This window comes from Condylostylus longicornis, unplaced genomic scaffold (genome assembly GCF_029603195.1).
Source record: "Condylostylus longicornis isolate FDR11 unplaced genomic scaffold, ASM2960319v2 ptg000737l, whole genome shotgun sequence".
NCBI classification, from domain to species: domain Eukaryota; kingdom Metazoa; phylum Arthropoda; class Insecta; order Diptera; family Dolichopodidae; genus Condylostylus; species Condylostylus longicornis.
The window spans coordinates 1-18,515 of record NW_026578684.1 but is presented as its reverse complement, the minus strand read 5'-3'; the positions used below and the strand labels follow the sequence as shown (position 1 = coordinate 18,515).

Below are 18,515 nucleotides of genomic sequence, written 5' to 3'. Positions count from 1 at the left end.
AGATTAAACCGCCAACCTTACGGTTATTAGCCGTACGCTCTAACCAACTGGCTATGGAACCCTACCTATATGGAATAGAGTATATTATTCTTCATGCTAGTATTGGATAAGTCTAAAAAAAATGAACGTATGTTTGATGGAATATTGGTGATAAAGAAGAGTGTACAAGTACTTGAAGTTTGTTTTTGTTGCATGTGTCTCCATCTCTCTACTTCTTGTCTGCATGTGTCTCCGTACACATACACCAGTTTTGAGTTTCGCCATCAACAACAATGAGAACTGGAAATAATTGGTACCAGGCGGGATTGAACCGCCAACCTTACGGTTATTAGCCGTACGCTCTAACCAACTGTGATGTAAGGATCGCCCTTGAACGATTCGTCAAGTTCTTTATTGAGTGAGAGTGTAAACGCTGCGATTAGAGTAGCGGAGCAAGTGAATCTCCCGGATTTACTTTGCAATGTGTCGGAAGTTCGTCTAGTTAATTGTGTAACGGATGCGTAGTAGATCAATCTATTGTCTGCCAAAATGGGTTAAATATTGGCGACGATTTGAGCGACTGCCGCCGCACTTATTGTCAAAATCTTTAGTAGCATTTTTAGCTAGAAGGGGGACTTTTTAGATCTAATCATGAACGGTAAAACAGACAACAAACACGTCAGTCGAGGTTGGACTTCCATCCAACTGCAAAACTCTGAACTGCCGAAAAGCAATCAGTGTTAGAACAATCTTCAAATTAACACCTAATTAATTTGAACTCATCTAACAATCGCTTAGGCAAGGGAGCGAAAAGCAGAATGTCCGCTAAACACGATTCTGATGTTTATGACGATGTGGAGGGGTCCAGTGACGAGAGCACCTCATCTAAGGTCGCGCAAAACTCGTTGTGCAAACTACGCACTCTCGACGACGTTGTCCAAGACACGAAAAAGAAGGTTCCACCCAAGAGAAGAATGTCACTAGCGAGAGGAATAAGAACCAGTCGCAAGGCGCCACGAAGAAAGCCTGGAGACGATAAAGAGCCGTTTCTGTTCCTAATGAGCGATATACCCAAGGACCAAGCCACTAGTTCAAAGGACCAAGCCACTAGTTCAAAGGACCAAGCCACAAGCTCACATTTCCGGAACAAAAATCTAGTCGGATACATTTCGGCAGATCAAACTGAGCTATGGAACCCTATATGGAATAGAGTATATTATTCTTCATGCTAGTATTGGATAAGTCTAAAAAAAATGAACGTATGTTTGTGATAAAGAAGAGTGTACAAGTACTTGAAGTTTGTTTTTGTTGCATGTGTCTCCATCTCTCTACGTCTTGTCTGCATGTGTGTCCGTACACATACACCAGTTTTGAGTTTCGCCATCAACAACAATGAGAACTGGAAATAATTGGTACCAGGCGGGATTGAACCGACGACCTTACGGTTATTAGCCGTACGCTCTAACCAACTGAGCTATGGAACCCTATATGGAATAGAGTATATTATTCTTCATGCTAGTATTGGATAAGTCTAAAAAAAATGAACGTATGTTTGTGATAAAGAAGAGTGTACAAGTACTTGAAGTTTGTTTTTGTTGCATGTGTCTCCATCTCTCTACGTCTTGTCTGCATGTGTGTCCGTACACATACACCAGTTTTGAGTTTCGCCATCCAACTAGAATGAGAACTATAATTGGTACCAGGCGAGATTGAACCGCCAACCTTACGGTTATTAGCCGTACGCTCTAACCAACTGGCTATGGAACCCTACCTATATGGAATAGAGTATATTATTCTTCATGCTAGTATTGGATAAGTCTAAAAAAAATGAACGTATGTTTGTGATAAAGAAGAGTGTACAAGTACTTGAAGTTTGTTTTTGTTGCATGTGTCTCCATCTCTCTACGTCTTGTCTGCATGTGTGTCCGTACACATACACCAGTTTTGAGTTTCGCCATCAACAACAATGAGAACTGGAAATAATTGGTACCAGGCGGGATTGAACCGACGACCTTACGGTTATTAGCCGTACGCTCTAACCAACTGAACTATGGAACCCTATATGGAATAGAGTATATTATTCTTCATGCTAGTATTGGATAAGTCTAAAAAAAATGAACGTATGTTTGTGATAAAGAAGAGTGTACAAGTACTTGAAGTTTGTTTTTGTTGCATGTGTCTCCATCTCTCTACGTCTTGTCTGCATGTGTGTCCGTACACATACACCAGTTTTGAGTTTCGCCATCCAACTAGAATGAGAACTATAATTGGTACCAGGCGAGATTGAACCGCCAACCTTACGGTTATTAGCCGTACGCTCTAACCAACTGGCTATGGAACCCTACCTATATGGAATAGAGTATATTATTCTTCATGCTAGTATTGGATAAGTCTAAAAAAAATGAACGTATGTTTGTGATAAAGAAGAGTGTACAAGTACTTGAAGTTTGTTTTTGTTGCATGTGTCTCCATCTCTCTACTTCTTGTCTGCATGTGTCTCCGTACACATACACCAGTTTTGAGTTTCGCCATCAACAACAATGAGAACTGGAAATAATTGGTACCAGGTGGGATTGAACCGCCGACCTTACGGTTATTAGCCGTACGCTCTAACCAACTGAGCTATGGAACCCTATATGGAATAGAGTATATTATTCTTCATGCTAGTATTGGATAAGTCTAAAAAAAATGAACGTATGTTTGTGATAAAGAAGAGTGTACAAGTACTTGAAGTTTGTTTTTGTTGCATGTGTCCTCCATCTCTCTACGTGTTGTGTTTCCCATTGCCGAAGAAAACCTGTCTTCAGTCTCTAAACATGATGGTAGTATTGATAGCCATCGTACATATTTATTTCCATTCATTGTTGTTCTCTGTGTCTTTCAATAGTATCGGAATTCTAGGGACTATCCATTTATTCAGCGTCCCATTATTACCGTTGCATGTCAGTTCCTCCATGTTTTTACGCACCTGTGAGCTTTAGGCACTACTAGTGAATCAGGTTTTCATTCGCTTTGTTCAAGACCAAATTAACATGATTGCATTAACTCTTCTCGTCCTCGCACTTTGCGCAACTGCCGCAACTATTGGGTATTTATTTGTAAGGATAATTCCGTTCCTCAAGCGAGTTCTGGTTCTGGGACTTGTCAGTTTGAGCGTGATCACGATCCTGGCTTGCGTGAGATTTTGTCAAACAGCTATGCCAATTATTCATTTGCGATCATTGGAATTCTTTGATTCCATTGTTACGAATATTGACACGAAAGCCAAACTATGCGGCACGATGCCTATCGGAATCCCAGCAAGCTTTCTTACACCACTTGTTCAGGTTATTATTGGATTCTCGTCAGTGGTTGCACTTGCCATGGTGCTGTACTGGACTTTATCAATCCGGGGACTCACCAGAAATGGTGCCGTGATTTCCCGGGAGTCCTACCAGCAGAAGAAAGAAGAAACAACTCCGACATGCGCACCATTGACAACCGACTTTTTACAAAAATTACTACTGGCAGTCCTAACACCCAATTCGACCAGGAAAATAACAGATCCACAAAGTGATCATATTCAGCAGTGGCTCTCCCAGCAGCTGAATGAATTCAAATTGGAAATGATAAATGCAATCCAACAGGAATTAGTGACTTTTACCTCCTCTCTTGCCCTTTCGTTGCCATCGCCAACAACAATCTCAGCCATGATTTCAGCAGCAACCACCACTACCCCTGCACCGACAATGGGACCTAAGACTGGAGCAAATACACTGTTCCCCGGCCAGGAAACAAAACTAACACCCACTATCAATTTCACAACGTCTGATCGTCCTTGGCAGTGTGATTACAATGACTCAAGCAGTGATGCAGAATCTGAGGAATCAGTGGAACCATCTGTGAATACTGCTCAATGGAAAACACCAAAACGAGATGGAAAAAAGCGAGTCAGATTCCAAGAAAAACAAGAAATTCCAAAAAAAAATTCTACATCAAACAGCAGAACAATTGACTACAGAAGACATCAAAAAAATTCTTTCCGTTAAAGAAGCAGAGCGGAAAGAAGCAGAAAGGCTGGGTCAAATGTTAACAGAAGAAGAAAAGGTCATGGACTTGGGTGCATTACATCGGAAGTGGAAATTAGAAGCGCAACAACAGAGGCAGGAAAAATTAAATCTTAATGACTTTTCGACGCGCTCGGGAAACTTGATGACGAAGAAAAGGAAATGCCGAAAAGACAGATTAAGAAAATCATTAGGGAAAGGAAACACAAAAAATGGATTGAACTAAAGAAAGCCCAAGGAATTCCGCTCCACTTTTGCGAGACATGCCAAGAACTCAATACCAATGATCATCGGTGTTTACCAACCAGATTTGTGTCGCGTTCGTCTACCGGAAAAGAAAAAAATATCATCATCAAACAAACGAGCAGCGGTGCATTGAAAATGGCGGAAAAACAATTACTCGACCAAGAAAAGTTGAACAAGGAATTTGAAAACATTGCGGAGATGAAGAGGAAACTTGACGAAAAATCAGCATGGATCCAAAAGGTTTTACAAGCCCCACATTCCGGGGAATCACCAGCAGATACAACAATGACGACATCAGGAGCGCAGTCAAGTTGCGTTGGGGTATCCTCACCCCAGGATCGGGTTTAGCGGCTGCGTGGGTGGTACGGGGAGCCCCCACGCAAGTACGCCACCGAATGTAAGCAAAATAACCATTCCCCGACAAGGCATTACAATTTATCGAATATTCAATTGCATCCCACGTCTGATAATCACGACAGTACTTGATCTTCTATCCATTATATCGAAAACACGCGCCATCCCATACATCTTCTCATTATTTATACATGATTCAAGTATTATTGCGCCCCTCTTATATTTAGAATTCAATCATAATACATCAATTCTTGTTGGAATGCTCGCGGCTCGCAGCTCAATCTTATAGATAAATCGCTTTTACCTCTTCTCACATTTTCTTGTATTCCCTCTCCTCACTCGACATTTCGAGGAGTTCAGGGCCACCTTACGACAATTCTATATTGGATTAGTTTCCGTGCCAAAGCTTCAAGTGGAAAAGACTTGGAGATTAAAGCAGCAGTTGTTGATAATTTACCATGCTCAATAATCCTTGGCCAACCGTTTCTAGTCACCAACCATATTGTTCTTGACTCGGAGGCCGCCACGATTCACACGGACGAAGGGCCACTTAAATTGCTAACATGCCAAAGAAACATTCCCATGACTTCTACAGGCTTGATTGACGACAAAATATCGGAAAAACTTGATGAAGACCTTCAACTCGAGAAATCAATGTTGGCAAAGCCAGAAAAGGATCAGTTAAAGGAATTAATGGTGGGCTATCAAAGGCTTTGGGCGGGAAAGCATCCTGGCCGTGCCAAACATGTTGAGCATCGCATCAGGGTCAATGCGGAAGTACCAATTCGAGATAACCCAAGATACCATACCCCAGATCAAAACACAGAAATTCGCGAACAAGTAAAGGATATGTTAGCCCATGGAATTCTCCAACCAAGCCATTCACCCCATGCCGCCGAAATCGTGATGGCAAAGAAAAAAGATGCCGATGGGAACTTCACGGGATGGCGTTTGTGCTTAGATTATCGATTACTAAATAAACATACGGTAAAAGATGCATACCCAATTCCAAGAATTACAGATTTGCTGCATTCAATCCGACGTTATTTTGTGGCTCTGGATTTACGATGGGGTTATTGGAACATTCCCCTAGAAAAAGCGAGCATAAAATACACGGCGTTCAGGTGTGTTTTAGGCCTGTTTGAGTTTTTGGTAATGCCTTTTGGCCTAACCAACGCTCCTGCGACATTCCAACGACTGGCCGACTTCTTATTTGGAGATTATCGTGACAAAGGGATCTTGGCTTACTTAGACGACATTCTTATTCATGGAAAGACATTTCAAGAGTGCCTCGCGAAGCTGCATGTAGCATTGGATCGTATTGAAGCTGAAGGACTCGTTATCAACATTGGGAAAAGCAACTTCTTCCCCCATGAATTGAAGTACTTAGGCCATATCGTGAAGGATGCACAAATCAAGCCGAATCCAGCAAAAGTCGCCATACTGAACAAGGTCAAAGCTCCTCAAACGATTCACGAAGTCCGGCGTCTTTTGGGAATGTTGGGCTATTATCATTCGTATTTACCAGACTTCGCTGGAACGATGACACCAGTCTTCCAACTGCTGAAGAACTCCCCTAGTTCAAAACGGAAGAACAAGACAACACCAATCAAATGGACAATAGAACATCAGCAAGCAGTACAAAAGGCGATCTTACAACTTCAGGATGCAATCCTTGCACTTCCGCTAGAAGATGACACATTTAGGGTCGAAACAGATGCTTCAAACAGTTCGATTGCAGCTATCCTGAGTGCCAGGCGATCTGATGGGACATGGATGCCTGTGGAGTTTGCTTCAAAGAAATTGGGTGATACAGAAAAGCGCTGGCCAATCCGTGACAGAGAAGCGTTTGCAATTGTCTTTGCCATTAAGAAGTTTGACACATATCTGCGTGGGAAGTCATTTGAAGTGCGTACAGATCATAAGAGCCTCAGGTGGATGTAATGTGTGGGTGCAAAAGATGGTCGAGTTGCTTGTTGGGCCAGCAGACTTACAGAATATGACATTACCATTGTTCACAAGGAAGGTAAGACGATTGAACATGTGGATTACCTCAGCAGATTTCTCGATTTGGATGATGATTTTGATGTCCAACCGCACATGTCATTCAGTACTTGCAACGTTATTCGAGCAAGCCCAGCCAATTTACCGACGATTGACAGGATCATTGAAGAACAGAGAAAGGTTCCACCTCCAGTAATGAAAGGGATATACAGGAAAGATGATGTTATCTATTATCACAATTCATTATGGGTACCACCTTCCTTACGAGACGCCGTCATCACCGCCTGCCACATTGTTAGTCCCTTTCATCATAATGGAACTAAAAGCACGACAAAAACCATTCAACGGGTATTCAACTGGCCTCGCCTCCATGCTGATGTCGTGAATTATCGCAAATCGTGCCTGGGATGTCAGCAGACTCGTCAAGGTGTTGACCGACTACAGGGCTTATTTCGGACTCATCCGATTCGTGGTCCATTCCATACCGTATATATTGATTTCTGGAAATGCACATATGATAATCAAGATCATATTGTGTTGACCATGATCGACAGTTTTACAAAATGGGCCGAATGTGTCCCGCTACCATCTACGCCAGTAGTGATTTCAGCTTTCATTTCATCATGGGTTTGCCGATTTGGAGTTCCCCACGTAATCGTCAATGACAATGATAAAACATTCACATCTCATCTGGTGAAATCTCTGCATGCATCTCTTGGTACAAAGCAGATTTTGATCACTCCATATCATCCCGAAGGGAATGCTGTTGTGGAAGCTTTCCATAAGACTTTAAACAGAGGATTAATGTCCTTGACATCACCAACAAGCATTCCTTTCCATGAAGCTCTCAATTTAGTCCTTTACTCTTATAGATGTTCAATACATTCAACAACAAAAGAGTCTCCAGCATGTTTAACATATGGGATTGACCCACGCCCTCCAGCCGACAGTGATTGGAGATTTTTCAGAGATATCCCTATGCAGCAGCGGTTAGAGTTCCTCAACAACTTAAGGCTTGACATCCAGTGGAAAGCCTTTGATAGCCGCATTAAAGCCAATGAAAAACGGAATGAATCTCGCATACCAGCAGAGTTTGAACTTTACCAGCTTGTTTTAGTCAGGTCGACAGCTCATGATCGATTAAAATATGCTCATCACACTGGAGATCATCGCCACAAATTGATACCGAAATGGTCCTTACCTCATCGTGTCATCTTGGTCTATCCCAACAAAAAATCAGCCCTTGTCAGAAACTTGCTGACACAAGAGGATCGACTTGTCAATATTCAAGATGTTCGTTTTATACAACCCCCTCGATCTATTCAACAGGAAGAAGAATGGAATCAAATTCTCTTGAAAGACATTACAAGTATGTTTGATCCTGTGGATCGTTCCAAAGTTTTAGAGCAGTTTTGGGAGCTTATCAAATACCCACAAGCCGAGATGTTACAACCACAACTCAAGAAACGGAAGTTGCGTGAGCTTTGACAGGTTTTGGAGGGGCAAGTTGTTGTGTTTCCCATTGCCGAAGAAAACCTGTCTTCAGTCTCTAACATGATGGTAGTATTGATAGCCATCGTACATATTTATTTCCATTCATTGTTGTTCTCTGTGTCTTTCAATAGTATCGGAATTCTAGGGACTATCCATTTATTCAGCGTCCCATTATTACCGTTGCATGTCAGTTCCTCCATGTTTTTACGCACCTGTGAGCTTTAGGCACTACTAGTGAATCAGGTTTTCATTCGCTTTGTTCAAGACCAAATTAACATGATTGCATTAACTCTTCTCGTCCTCGCACTTTGCGCAACTGCCGCAACTATTGGGTATTTATTTGTAAGGATAATTCCGTTCCTCAAGCGAGTTCTGGTTCTGGGACTTGTCAGTTTGAGCGTGATCACGATCCTGGCTTGCGTGAGATTTTGTCAAACAGCTATGCCAATTATTCATTTGCGATCATTGGAATTCTTTGATTCCATTGTTACGAATATTGACACGAAAGCCAAACTATGCGGCACGATGCCTATCGGAATCCCAGCAAGCTTTCTTACACCACTTGTTCAGGTTATTATTGGATTCTCGTCAGTGGTTGCACTTGCCATGGTGCTGTACTGGACTTTATCAATCCGGGGACTCACCACTACGTCTTGTCTGCATGTGTCTCCGTACACATACACCAGTTTTGAGTTTCGCCATCAACAACAATGAGAACTGGAAATAATTGGTACCAGGCGAGATTGAACCGCCAACCTTACGGTTATTAGCCGTACGCTTTAACCAACTGAGCTATGGAACCCTACCTATATGGAATAGAGTATATTATTCTTCATGCTAGTATTGGATAAGTCTAAAAAAAATGAACGTATGTTTGATGGAATATTGGTGATAAAGAAGAGTGTACAAGTACTTGAAGTTTGTTTTTGTTGCATGTGTCTCCATCTCTCTACTTCTTGTCTGCATGTGTCTCCATACACATACACCAGTTTTGAGTTTCGCCATCAACAACAATGAGAACTGGAAATAATTGGTACCAGGTGGGATTGAACCGCCGACCTTACGGTTATTAGCCGTACGCTCTAACCAACTGAGCTATGGAACCCTAGAGTATTTTATTCTTCATGCTAGTATTGGATAAGTCTAAAAAAAATGAACGTATGTTTGTGATAAAGAAGAGTGTACAAGTACTTGAAGTTTGTTTTTGTTGCATGTGTCTCCATCTCATCTGCATATGTCTCCGTACACATACACCAGTTTTGAGTTTCGCCATCAACAACAATGAGACTGGAAATAATTGGTACCAGGCAGGATTGAACCGCCGACCTTACGGTTATTAGCCGTACGCTCTAACCAACTGAGCTATGGAACCCTATATGGAATAGAGTATATTATTCTTCATGCTAGTATTGGATAAGTCTAAAAAAATGAACGTATGTTTGTGATAAAGAAGAGTGTACAAGTACTTGAAGTTTGTTTTTGTTGCATGTGTCTCCATCTCTCTACTTCTTGTCTGCATGTGTCTCCGTACACATACACCAGTTTTGAGTTTCGCCATCAACAACAATGAGAACTGGAAATAATTGGTACCAGGCGGGATTGAACCGCCAACCTTACGGTTATTAGCCCGTACGCTCTAACCAACTGACTATGGAACCCTATATGGAATAGAGTATATTATTCTTCATGCTAGTATTGGATAAGTCTAAAAAAAATGAACGTATGTTTGTGATAAAGAAGAGTGTACAAGTACTTGAAGTTTGTTTTTGTTGCATGTGTCTCCATCTCTCTACGTCTTGTCTGCATGTGTGTCCGTACACATACACCAGTTTTGAGTTTCGCTATCCAACTAGAATGAGAACTATAATTGGTACCAGGCGAGATTGAACCGCCAACCTTACGGTTATTAGCCGTACGCTCTAACCAACTGGCTATGGAACCCTACCTATATGGAATAGAGTATATTATTCTTCATGCTAGTATTGGATAAGTCTAAAAAAAATGAACGTATGTTTGTGATAAAGAAGAGTGTACAAGTACTTGAAGTTTGTTTTTGTTGCATGTGTCTCCATCTCTCTACTTCTTGTCTGCATGTGTCTCCGTACACATACACCAGTTTTGAGTTTCGCCATCAACAACAATGAGAACTGGAAATAATTGGTACCAGGTGGGATTGAACCGCCAACCTTACGGTTATTAGCCGTACGCTCTAACCAACTGAGCTATGGAACCCTATATGGAATAGAGTATATTATTCTTCATGCTAGTATTGGATAAGTCTAAAAAAAATGAACGTATGTTTGTGATAAAGAAGAGTGTACAAGTACTTGAAGTTTGTTTTTGTTGCATGTGTCTCCATCTCTCTACGTCTTGTCTGCATGTGTCTCCGTACACATACACCACTTTTGAGTTCGCCATCCAACTACAATGAGAACTGGAAATAATTGGTACCAGGCGAGATTGAACCGCCAACCTTACGGTTATTAGCCGTACGCTCTAACCAACTGACTATGGAACCCTATATGGAATAGAGTATATTATTCTTCATGCTAGTATTGGATAAGTCTAAAAAAAATGAACGTATGATTGTGATAAAGAAGAGTGTACAAGTACTTGAAGTTTGTTTTTGTTGCATGTGTCTCCATCTCTCTACTTCTTGTCTGCATGTGTCTCCGTACACATACACCAGTTTTGAGTTTCGCCATCAACAACAATGAGAACTGGAAATAATTGGTACCAGGCGGGATTGAACCGCCGACCTTACGGTTATTAGCCGTACGCTCTAACCAACTGAGCTATGGAACCCTATATGGAATAGAGTATATTATTCTTCATGCTAGTATTGGATAAGTCTAAAAAAAATGAATGTATGTTTGTGATAAAGAAGAGTGTACAAGTACTTGAAGTTTGTTTTTGTTGCATGTGTCTCCATCTCATCTGCATATGTCTCCGTACACATACACCAGTTTTGAGTTTCGCCAACAATGAGAACTGGAAATAATTAGTACCAGGCAGGATTGAACCGCCGACCTTACGGTTATTAGCCGTACGCTCTAACCAACTGAGCTATGGAACCCTATATGGAATAGAGTATATTATTCTTCATGCTAGTATTGGATAAGTCTAAAAAAAATGAACATATGTTTGTGATAAAGAAGAGTGTACAAGTACTTGAAGTTTGTTTTGTTGCATGTGTCTCCATCTCTCTACTTCTTGTCTGCATGTGTCTCCGTACACATACACCAGTTTTGAGTTTCGCCATCAACAACAATGAGAACTGGAAATAATTGGTACCAGGCGGATTGAACCGCCAACCTTACGGTTATTAGCCCGTACGCTCTAACCAACTGACTATGGAACCCTATATGGAATAGAGTATATTATTCTTCATGCTAGTATTGGATAAGTCTAAAAAAAATGAACGTATGTTTGTGATAAAGAAGAGTGTACAAGTACTTGAAGTTTGTTTTTGTTGCATGTGTCTCCATCTCTCTACGTCTTGTCTGCATGTGTGTCCGTACACATACACCAGTTTTGAGTTTCGCTATCCAACTAGAATGAGAACTATAATTAGTACCAGGCGAGATTGAACCGCCAACCTTACGGTTATTAGCCGTACGCTCTAACCAACTGGCTATGGAACCCTACCTATATGGAATAGAGTATATTATTCTTCATGCTAGTATTGGATAAGTCTTATGTTTGTGATAAAGAAGAGTGTACAAGTACTTGAAGTTTGTTTTTGTTGCATGTGTCTCCATCTCTCTACTTCTTGTCTGCATGTGTCTCCGTACACATACACCAGTTTTGAGTTTCGCCATCAACAACAATGAGAACTGGAAATAATTGGTACCAGGTGGGATTGAACCGCCGACCTTACGGTTATTAGCCGTACGCTCTAACCAACTGAGCTATGGAACCCTATATGGAATAGAGTATATTATTCTTCATGCTAGTATTGGATAAGTCTAAAAAAAAATGAACGTATGTTTGTGATAAAGAAGAGTGTACAAGTACTTGAAGTTGTTTTTGTTGCATGTGTCTCCATCTCTCTACGTCTTGTCTGCATGTGTCTCCGTACACATACACCAGTTTTGAGTTTCGCCATCAACAACAATGAGAACTGGAAATAATTGGTACCAGGTGGGATTGAACCGCCGACCTTACGGTTATTAGCCGTACGCTCTAACCAACTGAGCTATGGAACCCTATATGGAATAGAGTATATTATTCTTCATGCTAGTATTTTATAAGTCTAAAAAAAATGAACGTATGTTTGTGATAAAGAAGAGTGTACAAGTACTTGAAGTTTGTTTTGTTGCATGTGTCTCCATCTCTCTACGTCTTGTCTGCATGTGTCTCCGTACACATACACCAGTTTTGAGTTTCGCCATCAACAACAATGAGAACTGGAAATAATTGGTACCAGGTGGGATTGAACCGCCGACCTTACGGTTATTAGCCGTACGCTCTAACCAACTGAGCTATGGAACCCTATATGGAATAGAGTATATTATTCTTCATGCTAGTATTTTATAAGTCTAAAAAAAATGAACGTATGTTTGTGATAAAACAAGTACTTGAAGTTTGTTTTTGTTGCATGTGTCTCCATCTCTCTACGTCTTGTCTGCATGTGTCTCCGTACACATACACCACTTTTGAGTTTCGCCATCCAACTACAATGAGAACTGGAAATAATTGGTACCAGGCGAGATTGAACCGCCAACCTTACGGTTATTAGCCGTACGCTCTAACCAACTGACTATGGAACCCTATATGGAATAGAGTATATTATTCTTCATGCTAGTATTGGATAAGTCTAAAAAAAATGAACGTATGATTGTGATAAAGAAGAGTGTACAAGTACTTGAAGTTTGTTTTTGTTGCATGTGTCTCCATCTCTCTACGTCTTGTCTGCATGTGTGTCCGTACACATACACCAGTTTTGAGTTTCGCCATCCAACTAGAATGAGAACTATAATTGGTACCAGGCGAGATTGAACCGCCAACCTTACGGTTATTAGCCGTACGCTCTAACCAACTGGCTATGGAACCCTACCTATATGGAATAGAGTATATTATTCTTCATGCTAGTATTGGATAAGTCTAAAAAAAATGAACGTATGTTTGTGATAAAGAAGAGTGTATAAGTACTTGAAGTTTGTTTTTGTTGCATGTGTCTCCATCTCTCTACTTCTTGTCTGCATGTGTCTCCGTACACATACACCAGTTTTGAGTTTCGCCATCAACAACAATGAGAACTGGAAATAATTGGTACCAGGTGGGATTGAACCGCCGACCTTACGGTTATTACGCTCTAACCAACTGAGCTATGGAACCCTATATGGAATAGAGTATATTATTCTTCATGCTAGTATTGGATAAGTCTAAAAAAAATGAACGTATGTTTGTGATAAAGAAGAGTGTACAAGTACTTGAAGTTTGTTTTTGTTGCATGTGTCTCCATCTCTCTACGTCTTGTCTGCATGTGTGTCCGTACACATACACCAGTTTTGAGTTTCGCCATCCAACTAGAATGAGAACTATAATTGGTACCAGGCGAGATTGAACCGCCAACCTTACGGTTATTAGCCGTACGCTCTAACCAACTGGCTATGGAACCCTACCTATATGGAATAGAGTATATTATTCTTCATGCTAGTATTGGATAAGTCTAAAAAAAATGAACATATGTTTGTGATAAAGAAGAGTGTACAAGTACTTGAAGTTTGTTTTTGTTGCATGTGTCTCCATCTCTCTACTTCTTGTCTGCATGTGTCTCCGTACACATACACCAGTTTTGAGTTTCGCCATCAACAACAATGAGAACTGGAAATAATTGGTACCAGGTGGGATTGAACCGCCGACCTTACGGTTATTACGCTCTAACCAACTGAGCTATGGAACCCTATATGGAATAGAGTATATTATTCTTCATGCTAGTATTGGATATGTCTAAAAAAAATGAACGTATGTTTGTGATAAAGAAGAGTGTACAAGTACTTGAAGTTTGTTTTTGTTGCATGTGTCTCCATCTCTCTACGTCTTGTCTGCATGTGTCTCGTACACATACACCAGTTTTGAGAACTGGAAATAATTGGTACCAGGTGGGATTGAACCGCCGACCTTACGGTTATTACGCTCTAACCAACTGAGCTATGGAACCCTATATGGAATAGAGTATATTATTCTTCATGCTAGTATTGGATAAGTCTAAAAAAAATGAACGTATGATTGTAATAAAGAAGAGTGTACAAGTACTTGAAGTTTGTTTTTGTTGCATGTGTCTCCATCTCTCTACGTCTTGTCTGCATGTGTCTCCGTACACATACACCAGTTTTGAGTTTCGCCATCAACAACAATGAGAACTGGAAATAATTGGTACCAGGTGGGATTGTTGAACCGCCGACCTTACGGTTATTACGCTCTAACCAACTGAGCTATGGAACCCTATATGGAATAGATATTATTCTTCATGCTAGTATTGGATAAGTCTAAAAAAAATGAACGTATGTTTGTGATAAAGAAGAGTGTACAAGTACTTGAAGTTTGTTTTTGTTGCATGTGTCTCCATCTCTCTACGTCTTGTCTGCATGTGTCTCCGTACACATACACCAGTTTTGAGTTTCGCCATCAATAACAATGAGAACTGGAAATAATTGGTACCAGGTGGGATTGAACCGCCGACCTTACGGTTATTAGCCGTACGCTCTAACCAACTGAGCTATGGAACCCTATATGGAATAGAGTATATTATTCTTCATGCTAGTATTGGATAAGTCTAAAAAAAATGAACGTATGTTTGTGATAAAGAAGAGTGTACAAGTACTTGAAGTTTGTTTTTATTGCATGTGTCTCCATCTCTCTACGTCTTGTCTGCATGTGTGTCCGTACACATACACCAGTTTTGAGTTTCGCCATCAACAACAATGAGAACTGGAAATAATTGGTACCAGGTGGGATTGAACCGCCGACCTTACGGTTATTAGCCGTACGCTCTAACCAACTGAGCTATGGAACCCTATATGGAATAGAGTATATTATTCTTCATGCTAGTATTGGATAAGTCTAAAAAAAATGAACGTATGTTTGTGATAAAGAAGAGTGTACAAGTACTTGAAGTTTGTTTTTGTTGCATGTGTCTCCATCTCTCTACGTCTTGTCTGCATGTGTCTCCGTACACATACACCACTTTTGAGTTTCGCCATCCAACTACAATGAGAACTGGAAATAATTGGTTCCAGGCGAGATTGAACCGCCAACCTTACGGTTATTAGCCGTACGCTCTAACCAACTGAGCTATGGAACCCTACCTATATGGAATAGAGTATATTATTCTTCATGCTAGTATTGGATAAGTCTAAAAAAAATGAACGTATGTTTGTGATAAAGAAGAGTGTACAAGTACTTGAAGTTTGTTTTTGTTGCATGTGTCTCCATCTCTCTACGTCTTGTCTGCATGTGTGTCCGTACACATACACCAGTTTTGAGTTTCGCCATCCAACTAGAATGAGAACTATAATTGGTACCAGGTGAGATTGAACCGCCAACCTTACGGTTATTAGCCGTACGCTCTAACCAACTGGCTATGGAACCCTACCTATATGGAATAGAGTATATTATTCTTCATGCTAGTATTGGATAAGTCTAAAAAAAATGAACGTATGTTTGTGATAAAGAAGAGTGTACAAGTACTTGAAGTTTGTTTTTGTTGCATGTGTCTCCATCTCTCTACTTCTTGTCTGCATGTGTCCTCCGTACACATACACCAGTTTTGAGTTTCGCCATCAACAACAATGAGAACTGGAAATAATTGGTACCAGGTGGGATTGAACCGCCGACCTTACGGTTATTAGCCGTACGCTCTAACCAACTGAGCTATGGAACCCTATATGGAATAGAGTATATTATTCTTCATGCTAGTATTGGATAAGTCTAAAAAAAATGAACGTATGTTTGTGATAAAGAAGAGTGTACAAGTACTTGAAGTTTGTTTTTGTTGCATGTGTCTCCATCTCTCTACGTCTTGTCTGCATGTGTCTCCGTACACATACACCACTTTTGAGTTTCGCCATCCAACTACAATGAGAACTGGAAATAATTGGTACCAGGCGAGATTGAACCGCCAACCTTACGGTTATTAGCCGTACGCTCTAACCAACTGAGCTATGGAACCCTACCTATATGGAATAGAGTATATTATTCTTCATGCTAGTATTGGATAAGTCTAAAAAAAATGAACGTATGTTTGTGATAAAGAAGAGTGTACAAGTACTTGAAGTTTGTTTTTGTTGCATGTGTCTCCATCTCTCTACGTCTTGTCTGCATGTGTGTCCGTACACATACACCAGTTTTGAGTTTCGCCATCCAACTACAATGAGAACTGGAAATAATTGGTTCCAGGCGAGATTGAACCGCCAACCTTACGGTTATTAGCCGTACGCTCTAACCAACTGAGCTATGGAACCCTACCTATATGGAATAGAGTATATTATTCTTCATGCTAGTATTGGATAAGTCTAAAAAAAATGAACGTATGTTTGTGATAAAGAAGAGTGTACAAGTACTTGAAGTTTGTTTTTGTTGCATGTGTCTCCATCTCTCTACGTCTTGTCTGCATGTGTGTCCGTACACATACACCAGTTTTGAGTTTCGCCATCCAACTACAATGAGAACTGGAAATAATTGGTTCCAGGCGAGATTGAACCGCCAACCTTACGGTTATTAGCCGTACGCTCTAACCAACTGAGCTATGGAACCCTACCTATATGGAATAGAGTATATTATTCTTCATGCTAGTATTGGATAAGTCTAAAAAAAATGAACGTATGTTTGTGATAAAGAAGAGTGTACAAGTACTTGAAGTTTGTTTTTGTTGCATGTGTCTCCATCTCTCTACGTCTTGTCTGCATGTGTGTCCGTACACATACACCAGTTTTGAGTTTCGCCATCCAACTAGAATGAGAACTATAATTGGTACCAGGTGAGATTGAACCGCCAACCTTACGGTTATTAGCCGTACGCTCTAACCAACTGGCTATGGAACCCTACCTATATGGAATAGAGTATATTATTCTTCATGCTAGTATTGGATAAGTCTAAAAAAAATGAACGTATGTTTGTGATAAAGAAGAGTGTACAAGTACTTGAAGTTTGTTTTTGTTGCATGTGTCTCCATCTCTCTACTTCTTGTCTGCATGTGTCTCCGTACACATACACCAGTTTTGAGTTTCGCCATCAACAACAATGAGAACTGGAAATAATTGGTACCAGGTGGGATTGAACCGCCGACCTTACGGTTATTAGCCGTACGCTCTAACCAACTGAGCTATGGAACCCTATATGGAATAGAGTATATTATTCTTCATGCTAGTATTGGATAAGTCTAAAAAAAATGAACGTATGTTTGTGATAAAGAAGAGTGTACAAGTACTTGAAGTTTGTTTTTGTTGCATGTGTCTCCATCTCTCTACGTCTTGTCTGCATGTGTGTCCGTACACATACACCAGTTTTGAGTTTCGCCATCCAACTAGAATGAGAACTATAATTGGTACCAGGCGAGATTGAACCGCCAACCTTACGGTTATTAGCCGTACGCTCTAACCAACTGGCTATGGAACCCTACCTATATGGAATAGAGTATATTATTCTTCATGCTAGTATTGGATAAGTCTAAAAAAAATGAACGTATGTTTGTGATAAAGAAGAGTGTACAAGTACTTGAAGTTTGTTTTTGTTGCATGTGTCTCCATCTCTCTACGTCTTGTCTGCATGTGTGTCCGTACACATACACCAGTTTTGAGTTTCGCCATCCAACTAGAATGAGAACTATAATTGGTACCAGGCGAGATTGAACCGCCAACCTTACGGTTATTAGCCGTACGCTCTAACCAACTGGCTATGGAACCCTACCTATATGGAATAGAGTATATTATTCTTCATGCTAGTATTGGATAAGTCTAAAAAAAATGAACGTATGTTTGTGATAAAGAAGAGTGTACAAGTACTTGAAGTTTGTTTTTGTTGCATGTGTCTCCATCTCTCTACTTCTTGTCTGCATGTGTCTCCGTACACATACACCAGTTTTGAGTTTCGCCATCAACAACAATGAGAACTGGAAATAATTGGTACCAGGTGGGATTGAACCGCCGACCTTACGGTTATTACGCTCTAACCAACTGAGCTATGGAACCCTATATGGAATAGAGTATATTATTCTTCATGCTAGTATTGGATAAGTCTAAAAAAAATGAACGTATGTTTGTGATAAAGAAGAGTGTACAAGTACTTGAAGTTTGTTTTTGTTGCATGTGTCTCCATCTCTCTACGTCTTGTCTGCATGTGTCTCCGTACACATACACCAGTTTTGAGTTTCGCCATCAACAACAATGA

The 18,515-nt window shown here is 40.5% G+C and overlaps 6 non-coding genes across 6 annotated transcripts; all 6 read right to left on the bottom strand.

Moving 5' to 3' along the window:
- Positions 1 to 1,389: 1,389 nt before the first annotated feature.
- On the bottom strand, positions 1,390 to 1,463 carry Trnai-aau (transfer RNA isoleucine (anticodon AAU)). Its single transcript has one exon. It is a non-coding gene; the product is annotated as a tRNA-Ile (tRNA).
- Positions 1,464 to 2,537: 1,074 nt separating this feature from the next.
- Trnai-aau (transfer RNA isoleucine (anticodon AAU)) lies at positions 2,538 to 2,611 on the bottom strand. The gene has a single exon. It is a non-coding gene; the product is annotated as a tRNA-Ile (tRNA).
- An 8,243-nt stretch (positions 2,612 to 10,854) lies between these two features.
- Trnai-aau (transfer RNA isoleucine (anticodon AAU)) lies at positions 10,855 to 10,928 on the bottom strand. Its single transcript has one exon. It is a non-coding gene; the product is annotated as a tRNA-Ile (tRNA).
- A 4,430-nt stretch (positions 10,929 to 15,358) lies between these two features.
- Positions 15,359 to 15,432, bottom strand: Trnai-aau (transfer RNA isoleucine (anticodon AAU)). The gene has a single exon. It is a non-coding gene; the product is annotated as a tRNA-Ile (tRNA).
- Positions 15,433 to 16,517: 1,085 nt separating this feature from the next.
- Positions 16,518 to 16,591, bottom strand: Trnai-aau (transfer RNA isoleucine (anticodon AAU)). The gene has a single exon. It is a non-coding gene; the product is annotated as a tRNA-Ile (tRNA).
- Positions 16,592 to 16,809: 218 nt separating this feature from the next.
- Positions 16,810 to 16,883, bottom strand: Trnai-aau (transfer RNA isoleucine (anticodon AAU)). Its single transcript has one exon. It is a non-coding gene; the product is annotated as a tRNA-Ile (tRNA).
- Between the last annotated feature and the right edge of the window lie 1,632 nt (positions 16,884 to 18,515).